This window comes from Meles meles, chromosome Y (genome assembly GCF_922984935.1).
Source record: "Meles meles chromosome Y, mMelMel3.1 paternal haplotype, whole genome shotgun sequence".
NCBI lineage: Eukaryota > Metazoa > Chordata > Mammalia > Carnivora > Mustelidae > Meles > Meles meles.
Window position 1 is genome coordinate 14,136,245 of NC_060088.1, and position 17,370 is coordinate 14,153,614.

Here is a 17,370-nt window from a genome sequence, read left to right on the forward strand (position 1 = left end):
GTTAAGATATTGTTGGATTCAATTTACTAATACTTTGTTGAGGATTTTTGCATCTATTTTCATCAGAGATACTGGCTGTAATTCTCTTTTCTTGAGTGTCTTTATTTGGTTTTGGTGTCAGGGTAGTGACGGCTTCATAGAATGAATTTGGAAGCTTTCCTTTCTCTCCTGTTTTTTGGAATAGTTTGAGAAAAAGAGGTTTTAACTCTTTTTTAAATGTTTGGTAGATTTCACCTATGAAGCCATCTGGTCCTGGACTTCTGTTTGTTGGGATTTTCTGGAATTTCCTTGCTTGTAATCAGTCTGTTCAAATTTCCTATTTATCCCTGATTCAGTTTTGGGAAGTTGTAAGTTTCTAGAAATTTATCTGTTTCTCCAGGTTTTTCAATTTGTTGGCATAGAATTTTTCATAATATTCTAGTATAATCCTTTGTATTTCTGTTATTTTGGTTTTCATTTCTTCTCTTTCATTTCTGATTTTATTGATTTGAGCCCTGTCTTTCTCTCTTTTGTCAGCTCTATCAAGATCCAGTTTTGTGGATCTTTTCACAGAATCAGCTCCTGGTTTTGTTGATGTGTTCTGTTTTTCTTTTGTTTTTTTGTTTGCTTGTTTGTTTGTTTTGTTTTGTTTTGTTTTGTTTTTTAGTTTCTATTTCATTTCTTTCTGCTCTAATCTTTATTTTTCCCTTCCTTCTACTCTTTCTGAGTTTTGTTTGTTCTGGTTATTGTTTGCTCCTTTAGATGTAAGGTTAGGTTATTTACTTGCAACTTTTCTTGCTTCTTGAGGTAGATGGGTAATGCTATAAACATTCCTCTTAAAGCAGCTTTTGCTGCATCCCAAAGATTTGGGAGCATCGTGTTTTCATTTTCATTTGTCTCCATGTATTTTTTAATTTGCTCTTTTATTTCTTGGCTGATCCATTCATTATTTAGTAGCATGTTTAGTAGCCTGCAACTTCCATGTATTTGTATTCTTTCTAGATGTTTTCTTCTGGTTGATTTCTAGTTTCATAGTGTTGTGTTCAGAAAAGATGGTATGACATTGATCTTTTAAATTTATTTAGACTTATTTTATAGCTTCACATGGGATCTATTCTGGAGAATGTTCCATGTACACTTGTAAAAAAAAAAAAGTGTGTATTCTGCTGTTTAGGATGGAATGTTCTGAACATATCTGTTAGATCTATCTGGTCTAGTGTATCATTCAAAGTACTGTTTTCTTACTGATTTTCTGTTTGGGTGATCTACCAGTTGATGTAAGTGGTAGGTTGCAATCCCCTACTATTATTGTAGTACTATCTACTACTTCCTTAAACGTTCATTAGCTAATTGCTGCTTTATGTAGGTGGGTGTTCCAACGTTGGGTGCATATGTATTTACAGTTGTTAAATGTTCTTTTTTTTATTTGTTTATTTTCAGCATAACAGTGTTCATTGTTTTTGCACCACACTCAGAGCTCCATGCAGTACGTGCCCCCCATTACCCACCACCTGGTTCCTCAACCTCCCACACCCCCACCCCTTCAAAACCCTCTGGTTGTTTTTCAGAGTCCATAGTCTCTCATGGTTCATGTCTCCTTCTAGTTTCCCTCAACTCTCTCTCTCCATATCCCCATGTCCTCTGTATTCTTTGTTATGCTCCACAAATAAGTAAGACCATATGATACTTGATTTTCTCTGCTTGACTTATTTTGCTCAGCATAATCTCTTCCAGTCCTGTCCATGTTGCTACAAAAGTTGGATATTCATCCTTTCTGATGGAGGCATATACTCCATTGTGTGTATGGACCATATCTTCCTTATCCATCATCCGTGGAAGGGCATCTTGGTTCTTTCCACAGTTTGGCGACCGTAGCCATTACTGCAATAAACATTGGGGTACAGATGGCCCTTCTTTTCACTACATCTGTATCTTTCGGGTAAATACCCAGCAGTGCAATTGCAGGGTCATAGGGAAGCTCTATTCTTAATTTCTTCAGGAATCTCCACACTGTTCTCCAAAGTGGTTGCACCAACTTGCATTCCCACCAACTGTGTAAGAGGGTTCCCCTTTCTCCACATCCTCTCCAACACACGTTGTTTCCTGTCTTGCTAATTTTGGCCATTCTAACTGGGGTAAGGTGGTATCTCAATGTTGTTTTAATTTGAATCTCCCTGATGGCTAGTGATGATGAACATTTTTTCATGTGTCTGATAGCCATTTGTATATCTTCATTGGAGAGGTGTCTGTTCATATCTTCTGCCCATTTTTTGATATGATTATCTGTTTTGTGTGTGTTGAGTTTGAGAAGTTCTTTATAGATCCTGCATATCAACCTTTTGTCTATACTGTCATTTGCAAATATCTTCTCCCATTCCGTGGGTTGCCTCTTTGTTTTGTTGACTGTTTCCTTTGCTGTGCAGAAGCTTTTGATCTTGATGAAGTCCCAAAAGTTCATTTTTGCTTTTGTTTCCTTGGCCTTTGAGACATATCTTGGAAGAAGTTGCTGTGGCTGATATCGAAGAGGTTACTGCCTATGTTCTCCTCTAGGATTCTGATAGATTCCTGTCTCACGTTGAGGTCTTTTATCCATTTCGAGTTTATCTTTGTGTACGGTGTAAGAGAATGGTCGAGTTTCATTCTTCTACATATCGCTGTCCAGTTTTCCCAGCACCATTTATTGAAGAGACTGTCTTTTTCCCACTGTATATTTTTCCCTGTTAGTCAAAGATTATTTGACCATAGAGTTGAGGGTCCATATCTGGGCTCTCCACTCTGTTCCACTGGTCTATGTGTCTGTTTTTATGCCAGTACCACGCTGTCTTGGTGATCACAGCTTTGTAGTAAAGTTTGAAATCGGGTAACGTGATGCCGCCAGTTTTGTTTTTGTTTTCCAACATTTCCTTAGCAATTCGGGGTCTCTTCTGATTCCATACAAATTTTAGGATTATTTGCTCCAGCTCTTTGGAAAATATCGGTGGAATTTTGATCAGAATGGCATTAAAAGTATAGATTGCTCTAGGCAGTATAGACATTTTAACAATGTTTATTCTTCCAATCCAAGAGCATGGAACAGTCTTCCATCTTTTTGTGTCTTCTTCAATTTCTTTCATGAGTGTTCTGTAGTTCGTCGAGTACAGGTCCTTTACCTCTTTGGTTAGGTTTATTCCCAGGTGTCTTATGGTTCTTGGTGCTATAGTAAATGGAATCGATTCTCTAATTTCCCTTTCTGTATTTTCATTGTTAGTGTATAAGAAAGCCACTGATTTCTGTACATTGACTGTGTATCCTGCCACTTTATTGAATTGTTGTATGCGTTCTAGTAGTTTGGGGGTGGAGTCTTTGGAGTTTTCCATATAAAGAATCATGTCATCTGCGAAGAGAGTTTGACTTCTTCCTTGCCAATTTGGATACCTTTTATTTCTCTTTATTGTCTGATTGCCATTGCTAGGACTTCTAATAGTATGTTGAACAAGAGTGGTGAGAGTGGGCATCCTTGTCGTGTTCCTGATCTCAATGGGAAGGCTGCAAGCTTTTTCCCATTGAGGATGATATTTGCTGTGGCTCTTTCATAGATAGATTTTATGAAGTTCAGGAATGTTCCCTCCATCCCTATACTTTGAAGTGTTTTCCTCAGGAACGGATGCTGGATGTGTCAAATGCTTTTTCTGCATCAATTGAGAGGACCATGTGGTTCTTCTCTCTTCTCTTATTGATGTGTTCTATCACATTGATTGATTTGCGAATGTTGAACCAACCTTGCAACCCAGGGATGAATCCCACCTGGTCATGGTGGATAATCCTTTTAATGTGCTGCTGGATCCTGTTTGCTAGGATCTTGTTGAGAATCTTTGCATCCATATTCATCAGTGATATTGGTCTGAAATTCTCGTTTTTGGTAGGGTCTTTGCCTGGTTTGGGGATCAGGGTAATGCTGGCTTCATAAAAAGAGTCTGGAAGTAGTCCTTCTGCTTCAATTTTTTGGAACAGCATCAGGAGAACTGGGGTTATTTCTTCTTGAAAGTTTGGTAGAATTCCCCAGGGAATCCGTCAGGTCCTGGGCTCTTGTTTTTTAGGAGGTTTTTGATCACTGCTTCAATCTCGTTACTAGATATCGGTCTATTCAGGTTGTCAATTTCTTCCTGGTTCAATTTTGGGAGTTTGTAGTTTTCCAGGAATGCATCCATTTCATCTAGGTTGCTTAGCTTATTGGCATATAACTGTTGGTAATAATTTCTGATGATTGTTTCTATTTTATTGGTGTTCGTTGTGATCTCTCCCTTTTCATTCATAATTTTATTAATTTGGGCTTTCTCTCTTTTCTTTTGGATAAGTGTGGCCAATGGTTTATCGATCTTATTGATTCTTTCAAAAAACCAGCTTCTAGTTTCATTGATACGTTCTACTGTATCTCTGGTGTCTACCTCATTGATATCTGCTCTAATCTTGATTATTTCCCTTCTTGCATGTGGAGTTAGTTTGATTTGTTGTTGATTCTCCAGTTCTTTAAGGTGTAGAGACAACTGGTGTATTCTGGATATTTCAGTTTTTTTGAGGGAGGCTTGGATGGCTATGTATTTCCCCCTTAGAACCTCCTTTGCTGTATCCCATATGTTTTGGACCGAAGTGTCTTCATTCTCATTGGTTTCCATGAATTGTTTCAGTTCATCTTTGATCTCCTGGTTGATCCAAGCATTCTGAAGCAAGGTGGTCTTTAGCTTCCAGGTGTTTGAGTTCCTTCCGAACTTTTCCTTGTGATTGAGTTCCAGTTTCAAAACATTGTGATCGGAGAATATGCAGGGAATAATGTCAGTCTTTTGGTATCGGTTGAGTCCTGCTTTGTGACCCAGTATGTGGTCTATTCTGGAGAAGGTTCCATGTGCACTTGAGAGGAATGAGTATTCTGTTGTTTTAGGATGGAATGTTCTGTATATGTCTATGAAGTCCATCTGGTCCAATGTTTCATTCAATGCTCTTATTTCTTTATTAATTTTCTGCTTCGATGATCTATTTCTGAGAGAGGCATATTAAGATCTCCTACTATTATTGTATTCATAGCAATATGACTATCTTGATTAATAGTTTTCTTATGTAATTGGGTGCTCCCATATTGGGGGCTTAGATATTCACAATTGTTAGATCATCTTGGCGGAAATAATCACTTAATTCTCATATCCTCCCATCAAAGAACATTTAACACAACTGCTCAAAACAGAATGTCAAATCAGGTAAGTGAATTGATCACCCCTTTCCAGTACAGTTTCATGAATAATGGAGCTGTATCTTAAATCAAAAGATCGTTTTCTATTCCAGACTCACAGGGTAAAACCATTATACATAATGGATCAAATTAATTGAATTATTACCTGTAAATTTACCAGTAATGGTTTGCACCGAGTTAGCTAATCATTGTCAGTTGAATTAATTGTACTAATTCTATGTTCATTTTCCAAAGAAGCTATAAAATATTGCTTGTAGGGATATTCAGTAAATGCTTAGAGATAAGAGATTAAAACCATCTCTTTGGCAAATTGCTCCAAACTCTATCCTAAATTAATTCTCAAAAATTCACATATGGCAGCAGACGTTTATGCCCTTTACAAGTGGAAAAGAATTGTCCAAAGTCATATTCTTACAAATCTCATACCTACATTAGCCCCATCTTGAGGTTTTATTTCTTCTGATGTTTGTCGGTGGAGACTAGGAATTTTTAAACTAAGTGAATTCCCATTGATTTGCAAAATGTTTTGCAACCTATTATGCCAGACATAAGAATAACAGAGTTTCCTTGACCATAAAGGTGAGAAAGGATGAGGAATAAGTTTAGTTTAGAAATAAACACTTCTTTCTGAAGTTTAAGTTGGCAGAACAAGAGAAGAGTGGAGAAAACCTTAACCTGCAATCTCAATTAGTGGCCCATGGCTGCAAGACCTTTACATTCTCTTTTTTTTAAAAGATTTTATTTATTTATTTGACAGACAGAGATCACAAGTAGGCAGAGAGGCAGGCAGAGAGAGAGAGAGAGGGAGAGCAGGCTCCCCGCTGAGCAGAGAGTCCCATGCGGGGCTCGATCCCAGGACCCAGGGATCACGACCTGAGCCGAAAGCAGAGGCTTTAACCCACTGAGCCAGCCGTGTTGTGCCCAACACCTTTACATTCTTAATACACCGCTTTAACAAAATCTGTTTACTTTTATAGTTGTCTTTCTCTGTTTGACTTATTTCACTAAGCATGATACCCTCTAGTTCCATCCACGTCGTCGCAAATGGCAAGATTTCATTTCTTTTGATGGCTGCGTAGTATTCCATTGTGTATATATACCACTTCTTCTTTATCCATTCATCTGTTGATGGACATCTAGGTTCTTTCGATAGTTTGGCTATTGTAGACATTGCTGCTATAAACATTCGGGTACACGTGCCCCAGATCACTGCGTTTGTATATTTAGGGTAAATACCCAGTAGTGCAATTTCTGGGTCATAGGATAGTTCTATTTTCATGAGTGCTGTGAAGTGTGTAAACCTGGCGATTCACAGACCTGTACCCCTGGGGATAAAAATACATTATATGTTTATAAAAAAAAAATTGGAAGGGGAGGCGAACCATAAGAGACTATGGACGCTGAAAAACAACCTGAGGGTTTTGAAGGGTTGGGGATGGGAGGTTGGGGGAACAGGTGGTGGGTAATAGGGAGGGCACGTATTGCATGGAGCACTAGGTGTTGTGCAAAAACAATGAATACTGTTATGCTGAAAAAATAAAAAAAAATCTGTTTACTTTGAATGCGACAAGAATGATCAGGCATCAGCTGCATTCTTGGTGCTGTGATAGGTATAGGGGGAGAGAGACAAGTTCTAAAGTTCTTCCTTCATATAATAGTATGGATAATGGAACATATGTCAGGGAGAGTGGCTTGGGGGCTTAGGGAGCCATACATAGAGCTCTCTGGGCTCTGTTGGATCGTGGCCACCAGTAATTGCTTCTCTGGCTGGGTATGCTCCTTGTGGACAGTGACCTGCCGCCCAGCCCCATCTGACTCATTCTCAATTCATCTCTCTTAGTAGTCATCTGTTTGTGTTGCAAACACTTGACATTACATCTGTATTTTTTTTAACCACTTCTTAATTTTATCTCCCCTGCAAATTACCAATTTTACTGTTGGTGTGTTAACTTTATCTGCCCAGTTCTCTTCTAAAAATAGGATCCCACCTTCTCTCTGGAATTTCTACCCAGTGCCACATGGAAAGCCTATAATACACGGGATCTGAACTATTTCATTGCAGGAGGCCTGTGGCCTACCGTATCACACTGGGTTGGCAGTATAATCCCAAAAAACCCCATCAGCCGTCTCAGCTTTCCATCTGAAAGAGTATGAAAATGGCAGGTTCAGAGTGCTAGAAATCTTCAATAGTCTTCTGAGCTGCTCATGAGAAATCTGTGTAACGCAGGAGTGATAAGGACAGAGCAGTTCAATATGTCCTAGAGAGAGGCCGTGTTACACTCTAAATAGTCTGCATTCCATACCCCTAGCAGTTATTTTTTTCCTGAAAGCCTGGCTTATTTTTATAACACTTAACAGCTCTGAAATTGTATTATTAGTTTTCTCCTTCTTTATTGGCCTTTCCGTCCTCTTTGAATGGAAGACCGATGACATCAGGGATCCTGTTCTGTTCTCTTTCTCCACTGAACCTTTACACCTAAGACTATGTGTGATCCTTTATAAGAACTCGGGATATTCTTAAGGAAGGAAAGAAGGAATTCTGGAACCAGTTCCGTGATGTTTCCATACCTTATTATTATAAAATTAAAAGTAGGTTTACTTGAGTATATGGTAGCTTAAGTCTACCCTCATTCATTGCTGTGGGGAATGTACAATGATATAGTCACTTTGGATAACTGCTATATTCTAATAAAATTAATTCCGTGGGACCCAGAAATTCCAGTGGGTATGTAGCCAAAACAAAGGAGTACTCATATGTACAAAAAGACTTCATTAATAATAGCTCAAATTGGGAACAGCCCAGTGTCCATCAATAGAGGATTTATGAACATCTTTTGGAATATTCATATGGAGGAACAGCCATGAGAACAGACTGCAGAGAAGCTTAACAACGTAAGTGACTCTAGGTCGTTATGTGAAGCTTAAGTACCCAGACACCAAAGTCATATACTGTATGATTCCATTTACATGGAGTTCAGGAATAGGCAGATAGATATCAGCACGGGTCAGCTCCTAGACGGGGAGGGCAGGGTTGAGCAGTAGCTGGGAGGGGCAGGAAGAAACTTTCCAAGTCATGAAACTCTAGAAAAATAAGATTTGCATGTTGCTGCATGAAAAGTTTTCCTTAATATATAAAACGTAGTAGGGGAGAAATGAAGATCTATCATGTGTTTTCTGTTTCTCTACATGCAAAAATCCGCTCTAGTCTTTTTCTTTTCTTTCTTTCTTTTCTTTTTTTTTTTTTCCAACTGAGCTCAGCAGAGAAACTGCAGCCATCATTGGTTGTTTCTGAAGCCTCTCTGTTCTCCATTATGGGCAACACTTAAGACTGTGATTTTAGAATCAACTCACAGGGCTTTCTTAGCCTGACTGAGCCACCATCCTTTCTGAAGTCTCAAAGGTTTCTCTGGAAAGTACTGAATCTTTAGATACCACATGCCAGGTGATTTAAACACACAAGTTCCAACTCAGAACATCCCTGAATGTTGGAGTAGTTCGTTCCATTTCTCCGTGTGCAGTTTCTAAGGAAACACTTGCCCTGGGTGATCCAGCTAAAGGGGAAGAATGCCATATTCTAGTGCCGGAGGCTTTACCCCCAGCTCCAGAGAGAGCACATCCACTTTAAACCAGAGTCCACAAAAAGTGACGTGCCTGCACTACAGAATGGCTTGCAGGAATGATACATCCATGACTCCCAGCGGAGACCCTGAGACATGGGGGCACCAGGAGAAAGGGAGTTTCCTTTACAGTGTCATCTACAGGAGACATGCTCTAAACTGTGGGTTTTCCTTTGTCCCATTTTGGCAGTCAAATATTGATGTACAAACTGGTCAAATGAAGGGAGACATCTAAAGCAAACGCATCAACTGTTCAATAGTCATTATTCCCACGTGGATAACAGTCCTCTTTCATTATGAAGGGTTATACTAATGTTCTTTCTTCATTTTTTTAGAGGGAGAGACAGGGGCAGAGAGGAGCAGAGGGAGAGAGGGGGTTCTAAGTAGGTCCTGTTCTGAGCACAGCACAGAGCCTGACCTAGGGCTCCATCTCCCAACCCTAAGATCGTGACCTGAGCCAAAACTGGGTCTGACGCTTTACTAACTGAGCCACCCAGGAGCCCCAACATTCTGTTTAATTATTTTAATTGTGGTAAAATATGTATCCAATAAAATGCAGCTGATTCTTGAACAAAATGGGTTTGAGCTACACAAGTCCATTTACGTGCAGATTTTTTTCAATAAATATGGGATAGTGCTGTAACTGTATCTTCTCTTCCTTATAGTTTTCTTAATAACATTTTATGTAGCTTCCTTTTTTGATAAGAATACAATATATAGTTCATACATAGTACATATTTCACACAAGATATATGTTAATCAACTCTATGGTATTGGTAAGGCTTCTGGTCAACAGTAGGCTATTGGTAGTTAAGTTTCTGGGGGGTCAAAAGTTGTACTCAGATTTTGGACTGTGCAGAAGATTGGTGCCCCGAACCCCTACATCATTCAAGGTCAGCCGTGCACCATTTTCACCATTTTGAAGTGCACAGTTCATGCACTTAACTGTATTTACCTGTTGTTCACCTGTCACCACTGCTTCTAAAACCTTCGCATCACCCCACATAGAAACTGTGTACCGTTCAGCAACTGCTTCCCATTCTCCAGCCCCTAATAACCTCTAATCCACTTCCTGTCTCTGTGGAGAGCAACAGCTCTTTTTAATGTGACTTATGGGAGTTACTGATTTCTTAGAAGTAAAGCTTCACTTTAAAACCCTTGGTTCAGGATCTTGAAATTAGGGTCTTATTGCTTCCCACCCTGTCACCATAGACATTTTGCAAATAACTGAATGACTATGTCATAAAACACATTTCCAGAAGAGAAAATAACATCTTTTCTCATCTTAAAGCATTGATATTTCCCAGTAGAGAAACACTGCTCTGTCATGTATGTGTGTGAGTGAGTGTGTTTGTGTGTGTGTGTACACGTGCGTGCATTACAGGTATACATGGTACAAGGAATTGTCTCTGATTTAGAGATCTAGCAGATTCTTTGGTATGTAAAAATACATTAGTGGAAAAACTATTTCTTTGCCAAATTCTCAAATTACAAGTAAGTGTGGACAATAACACACCCACCTAGTCTTTGGTACTAAGCTATAAATAAGCAGTGTTCCTCATTCTACAGTAAGCACACGGCCAGAAGTCCTCATTATCCTCATTTCACACAGCAAGAGGGCAGGCATCCCCCTGTTACATTCCGCTGTTCCTCTTCTAACAAACTCTGTGGCATCTCACAGAGAAACAGAAGTTTTTTTTTTTTTTTTACATTTTTTTTTCCATTTTATTTATTTTTTCAGCGTAACAGTATTCATTCTTTTTGCACAACACCCAGTGCTCCATGCAAAACGTGCCCTCCCATTACCCACCACCTGTTCCCCCAACCTCCCACCCCTGACCCTTCAAAACCCTCAGGTTGTTTTTCAGAGTCCATAGTCTCTTATGGTTCGCCTCCCCTCCCCAATGTCCATAGCCTGCTCCCCCTCTCCCAATCCCACCTCCCCCCAGCAACCCCCAGTTTGTTTTGTGAGATTAAGAGTCATTTATGGTTTGTCTCCTTCCCAATCCCATCTTGTTTCATTTATTCTTCTCCTATCCCCCTACCCCCCCATGTTGCTTCTCCATGTCCTCATATCAGGGAGATCATATGATAGTTGTCTTTCTCCGATTGACTTATTTCACTAAGCATGATACGCTCTAGTTCCATCCACGTCGTCGCAAATGGCAAGATTTCATTTCTTTTGATGGCTGCATAGTATTCCATTGTGTATATATACCACATCTTCTTGATCCATTCATCTGTTGATGGACATCTAGGTTCTTTCCATAGTCTGGCTATTGTAGACATTGCTGCTATAAACATTCGGGTACACGTGCCCCTTCGGATCACTATGTTTGTATCTTTAGGGTAAATACCCAGTAGTGCAATTGCTGGGTCATAGGGTAGTTCTATTTTCAACATTTTGAGGAACCTCCATGCTGTTTTCCAGAGTGGTTGGACCAGCTTGCATTCCCACCAACAGTGGAGGAGGGTTCCCCTTTCTCCACATCCTCTCCAGCATCTGTCATTTCCTGACTTGTTAATTTTAGCCATTCTGACTGGTGTGAGGAGGTGATATCTCATTGTGGTTTTGATTTGTATTTCCCTGATGCCGAGTGACGTGGAGCACTTTTTCATGTGTCTGTTGGCCATCTGGATGTCTTCTTTGCAGAAATGTCTGTTCATGTCCTCTGGTTTAAAAAAAAAAAAACTTCTTGAACAAACAATCAAGAAGTTTTTTTTTTTTAAACCCTCCCTTCTTGCAACTCCATAATCCATTTCCAGTATTTAAAGGTGCAACAATTTACCTCTTTCTACCTGAGACAGGATCCTCCTGTTAGAATCAAAGCCTTTGTCTCGTGACAAAGGAAAGTAGCCTCATTAAAGCAAATCTCTCTGCTTCAGGATTTCATTTTTAGACACTTTGTGTTGCATATTAATGATGCCGCTTTGGGTTTCCTGTTTTGCTCTCCTCTCTGATTGGTATTTTCATCTCAGATTGACAATGGTATGATTTGGCTGTGTTGACTTGCCCCAGGGAGCAAAGAGATTAATCTACTAAAAGACAGTAACATAGGGTTGATTTCTGCTTGTTGTCAGAAATGCTCTCAGTGGGGGTTCTTTTTTCTCTCATTGTTATCACTTTTTATCAACATACTCTTATCACAACTGTTCTTTTGTGTCAAGTAGGCAAGCCGCCAACATTTCCTCATCTATTAGTTTGAATAGGAAAAGGTCTTTGTAATATTCCAAGACTGTTTCACACTCTTGTACCCTTGGTTAGTTTAAAACTTTATATTATTATAATTGAATGTGACTAGTTATTGCATCAAATCTCAATAATAATTTTAAATGTAAGATTCTTTCTTCTCCCCCAACCTCTGTCCTTCTTCCTAGTCATGTCTCAGGGGGTCACCTCAAATGGGAAACTTAATTTGCTGGGTTTAGTATTTAACAAAGCAATTGAATGAGCATTGAATTCAGGCCTCTAGAGACCTGAGTTTATTCATGCTTTGCCAAACTATAGCCTTTCCTTTTAAGGACAAAAAGCATACTAAATATTTCTTCGCCTTCGCACAGTGTGTGCACAGTTACTCTCTGTGGAAATAAGATGTGAGTATAAGGACGTACGTAATCCCCAAATGGGAAACTTTGAATGACGGAAGTGAGTTTTGATGGACACTATGTATCTATTTTGCAGGCCTTCCAAATAGGATCTAGTCTGTTTTCCTTATGCTTTCAGAATATGGATTGGTTTCTAGAAATGCTGTATGCCGTGAAATTGTCATGCATGCAGCTGTACTGTAAAGGGAGGCGTTCTGGGGGAGAGGAGAGAATTAGTTCCCATGGGCAGTTGATGCTGCCTGGGACTGTTCTCCCGTAATGAAACATTGTTTGGAGGACCAAGTAGTAAGTGAGGCAAGAATGTCTCTTATTATTAGCACTAGCGCTGGAATCGACCTGGTTTGGGAAGAATTACATCACCTGAAACAAAAGTCATTCTGGTTCATTCAGAAAGAAAGACCGAAAATGAACCGTTAGAGTATTGTCACATAGGGTTTGCAGAGCAGTGAAAATATGACCCTTTCTTTCATGAAGAAAAGAGCTTTCCAAAGGCCCCTTTCTTGGACAACGTCAGAATTCAGAGCTTAGTGACGGCATGGGAGCCTGTGTGGATGAACGTCTCCTTTACGCTCTTCCTCTGGAATACCGTCATGTCAAGGCATGGCGGGAATTAGGAAGTAGAAGCCAGGTGGAGCAGGCCAGCTTCCGAGGGACTCCTGGAGCCCAGGACCTAGTCTCCACGGCACGCACCAGTGAAACGCTCGTCCAGCGCTCGCAGAGGCTTAGTTGAGTCGTACGCAGTCGAAGAACAAAATGAGTAACACTTCACAAGGCCAGAAGCCATCTGTAGTCCCATCGCCACCCACGAGGAGCCATCTTCAGCTGCCCGTTGTCATCCACATCCGCCCAAGCCAAGATGGGTCGGTGGTGAGAATGTTCTCACCTCTGACTAGAAGTAGATAAAATGAAGAGTGGGAATGGGTCCCGCTTGTCACGTCTCCTTTTTGACTTACTGTACCGACACAAGTGACCACTCGTCCTCTGTGTCCTAATCCTTGGTATAAAATGTGCCCAAGCAGTTTTAACCAGGTTTGTGATTCCGGTGAAGACAGAGTTGGGATAGGTTGTCTGTAACCATTCAAGCTAGTCTGGAAGCCACTGGACAAACAAGATACAAATAAATGTTAAGTGATTCAGTACACACTTACTGACCACTAAATCACGGGACCGGAAGTTCTTTATAAGCAAGACGTGTCTCTTGTGTGACATTGTGTCCCTAGGAGCTTGCATTCGGGCACTGTAAGTTTATTATTATTATGGGAGCGCTGGTTGAGTGAATAACATGATACAGAAACACATAAATGAATGCTATTCTCTAGGAACCCCCAAGGTGTGTGTGGGGTGAGGTGGGTAACCAGCCTCTTGTAGTTAATATCATATCTGGGCTATGAAGGTTTGTGGTTTATAAATGGCAGACAACAGAAACAGGAGGAAGGCAATAATTCGGCAATGGGGAGTCAAGAGAGTACATGATGCCAAATTAGAAATGATTTTGAGGGTGAATAGAAGTTCATCAATGAGAGAAGGGAGGAAGGAGGCAGCTTTCCAGGCCATGTGACTGCCTGGAAATCTGAGTGTAAGTGGTTTGCTCTAGGAACCATGGTACATCTGTTGTAGTCTGACCCTAAGATTTGCAAAGGGGACTAGCTCTGTATTGAATAAAATTGCAAAATATAATCAGGATTTTAATTTTCTTAGGGCTTCATCCTTTTCATTCTGTGAGATTCCATTTTATGATATGTGGGGAGAATGCTGATTTAGGGAGCCTACCTAGGGGCTATGGATGTAATTCAGACAGGACATGACCAGAGTCTGTAGTAGAGTAGGGGAATTATTTGAATGATGAAGAAACTGAATCAAGAAAACATTTTGTAAATAGAACTGATGGAGGGAGCCCTGGAGGCTCACTTCTTAAGGCTCAGCGGGGAGTCTGCTTCTCCCTCTGCCTCTGCCTGCTGCTCCTCCTGTGCTTATGATCTCTCTCTTTCTCTTAAATAAATAAATAATAAATAAAATCTTTAATCTTTTTTTTTTTTTTTAAAGAAGACTATATGAGTTTTTGTCTCCTACTAGCCGTGTATGGAGCCTATGAATCACCGTTTCTCCACGTGGATGGTGCTGGTGGGCTAATAATAATTCTTTCACAGCTCTGCTCACCTAGGTCACAGTGAGAATTATGTGTGTCCTCAGATACACTAGCCAGATTGTTGACAATGAAATGCATCACTTTCCACTAGTAGAGAGGAAAACAGGAAGTTTAAAAAATATTAGAACAGTTGAGAAGAAATATCATGCTGAACTTAGACAACGTAAATGTTTCTCAGCTTAGGGGTGAATGGAATGTTCTAGAATTGTCTCTTAGGCCCCCATTCTCATCTAAAACATTTACTAGCATTTTGCTAATGATGCCACTATTCGTGCTGTGCCTAAGCTCATGAGGTATGAAAGTATAACACACTCCCTGCCTCAGAGAGTGTACAGTTTCGTAGGGAGATCTTACTTTAAGCCCGTAAGAGGGTTAAATGATATCATAGAAAATAAAAAAGAGTTCAGGACCACAATAGTCCCATTTCCATGAGGCATTGTACGATAATAGTCCCACGAGTTCCCAAGGCCGATGACGCTCATGACAAAGGAGGACAAATGGGATGGGGTCTGAAGGGAATGGAAGATTGGATTGTTCCAGCAAAGTCGGGGAAGGGTTCTAGGAATTTCGGAAGATGGGAATACAATTCCAAAGGAGAAAACTCGACACCTTTTTTCAGCTTTACAGACCTATAATTGACAATGGAAATGTAAGATACCTGAAGTCTACAGTGCCGTGGTTTGGTGCATGTGTACACGCACTGTGAAAGCCTTACCTCCTCCCCAGTGGAGTAGCAAGCACATCGACTGCCTCAGGACCTCACATATTCCCTCCTCCTTCCCTCCCTCCCTCCCTCCCTCCCCACTCCTGTCCTGTCTTTTCTTTTTCTTTCCTTTTTTGTTAGCGGGGTTACTTTACTCTCTTATCCGACTTCAGTCACACAGCTGCAGCACCAAGCTCCGTACCCGCTTCCCAGGCCGTACTCCTTTCCTACCTGAAAGTTCGTGCACTCGCAGCCACCTCTTCCTCTTTCCATCCCTCTGCTCCTGGAAACCACCTTGCTCCTCTCTGTTTCTGTGACTCCGGCCTTCTCCTTTTTGTCTTTTGAGAATCCACATATAAATGAGATCTTGCAATATTTGTCTTTCTCTGTCTGGCTTCTCTCACTTAGCGTAATGCCCTCAAGGTCGGTCCATGTTGACCCAAAAGGCAAGATTGCCTTCTTTTTTAAGGTTGAATGAACCAAAAACTTTGGAAAAGTGCAATTAAACCTTTGTTCCCTTGGATCTAAGGATTGAGTTTTTGGTTTTGTTTTGTTAAGATTATGTATTTACTTATTTGAGAGAGAGAGAGAGGGAGCTCACAAGAGCATGAGCAGGGGGAGGGGCAGAGGGAGAAGGAGAAGCAGACTCCCCGCTGAGCAGGGAGCCCAAGGACTGGAATCATGACCTGAGCCAAAGGCGGACACTTAACTGACTGAGCCACCCAGGTGCCCCAGGATTGACTTCTTTTAAGATCTAGGTTCTGGGAGTTGAAAGCGCTAGGAAGAGAAGGAACACACTGGAGTTAAGGGGTGAGGAGCACTGATCTTGGTGGACATGAGTTTATGAGACTGCTCTTTTCTTGTGGGCTGGATTTCAGGTAATGGTGAGAAGGAAAATTTAAGAAGAGAGATGGGATGCAGAGGGAAGGAAACTTGGAAGCATAGTGTGGCTAGGTGATTGTAAGGCTAGATAAAATGGGTCATCATGAGAAGTTAGTGTTCAAGGGTCAGGAAGAACAGAAATAACAGTGCAAAGACAAGGGGTACCTGGGTGGCTCAGTCCGGTAAATGTCCACCTTCAGCTCAGGTCATGATTCCACTGTCCTGGGATCGAACCCGTATGGGGCTGCCTGCTCAGCAGAAAGCCTGCTTCTCCCTATCTCTCCATGTCCCCTCCCCCAACTTGTGCTCTGTGTTTCAAATAAATAATAAAATCTTTTTAAAAATAATGCAAAGACAAAAGTATCGTTTTTACGGATTTAATAATTTTGCCTTGTGCTTACCATGGCCATCACCATGATTGCCGCTGAAATGGGTAAAGGTTCCCCCCATGGAGAGAACAGAAGGAAGGTACTGTGCCATATATTTATAGGTCTTTGCAAATTTGCATGTGCGCACCTGTTGAGGAAATTACGGTAGAGTATCGTATATATTTGCATGCCCATGGCCACTAAGTAAATTATGAAAATGCATCAGAGAACAGCCACCAGAGAGTTCAAAAGGCTACTTCTCCCCTTCTCCACTTGCCCTCAGAAAGCTTTGTTGGTCATCTTTAGGGCAGCAGGTATTCGTTTGCAAAATAAATAAAGCAGAGAAAAGTGTCACTTTTCCGTCTGGATCGTATTTCATAATAACAAGGTAGTCAAGATGGAAAGTTATTCTTTGTGGAGAATCACATGAATAAATGAAGAAAGAATAGTAGAATTAGAATGTCTTGCTTTGCCACAATGAACATTGGCGGCTGCTGAAACCTTTAGGTGAGAGATCAGGGGGCCACTTCCTAGGTTTCATCAGCGTCCCCTCCAGGAGGGCAGGTCAGTCTTAGCAATATTCCATGTGCCTCCTGCTGGGATGCAGCCAGGACTTCCTAGCACCCCCAAGGAAATAGTCTTGCCAAAAAATTTAACCGTGAATCTAGTCAACTTTCTGGAGCTAATCATCACTTTTATACAAATACATGCCAGAAAGGAGCATGTTAAAAATGACTGCAGTATTGGGCGCCTGGGTGGCTCAGTGGGCTAAAGCCTCTGCCTTTGCCTCAGGTCATGGTCCCAGGGTCCTGGGATCGAGTCCCACATCGGGCTCTCTGCTCAGCAGG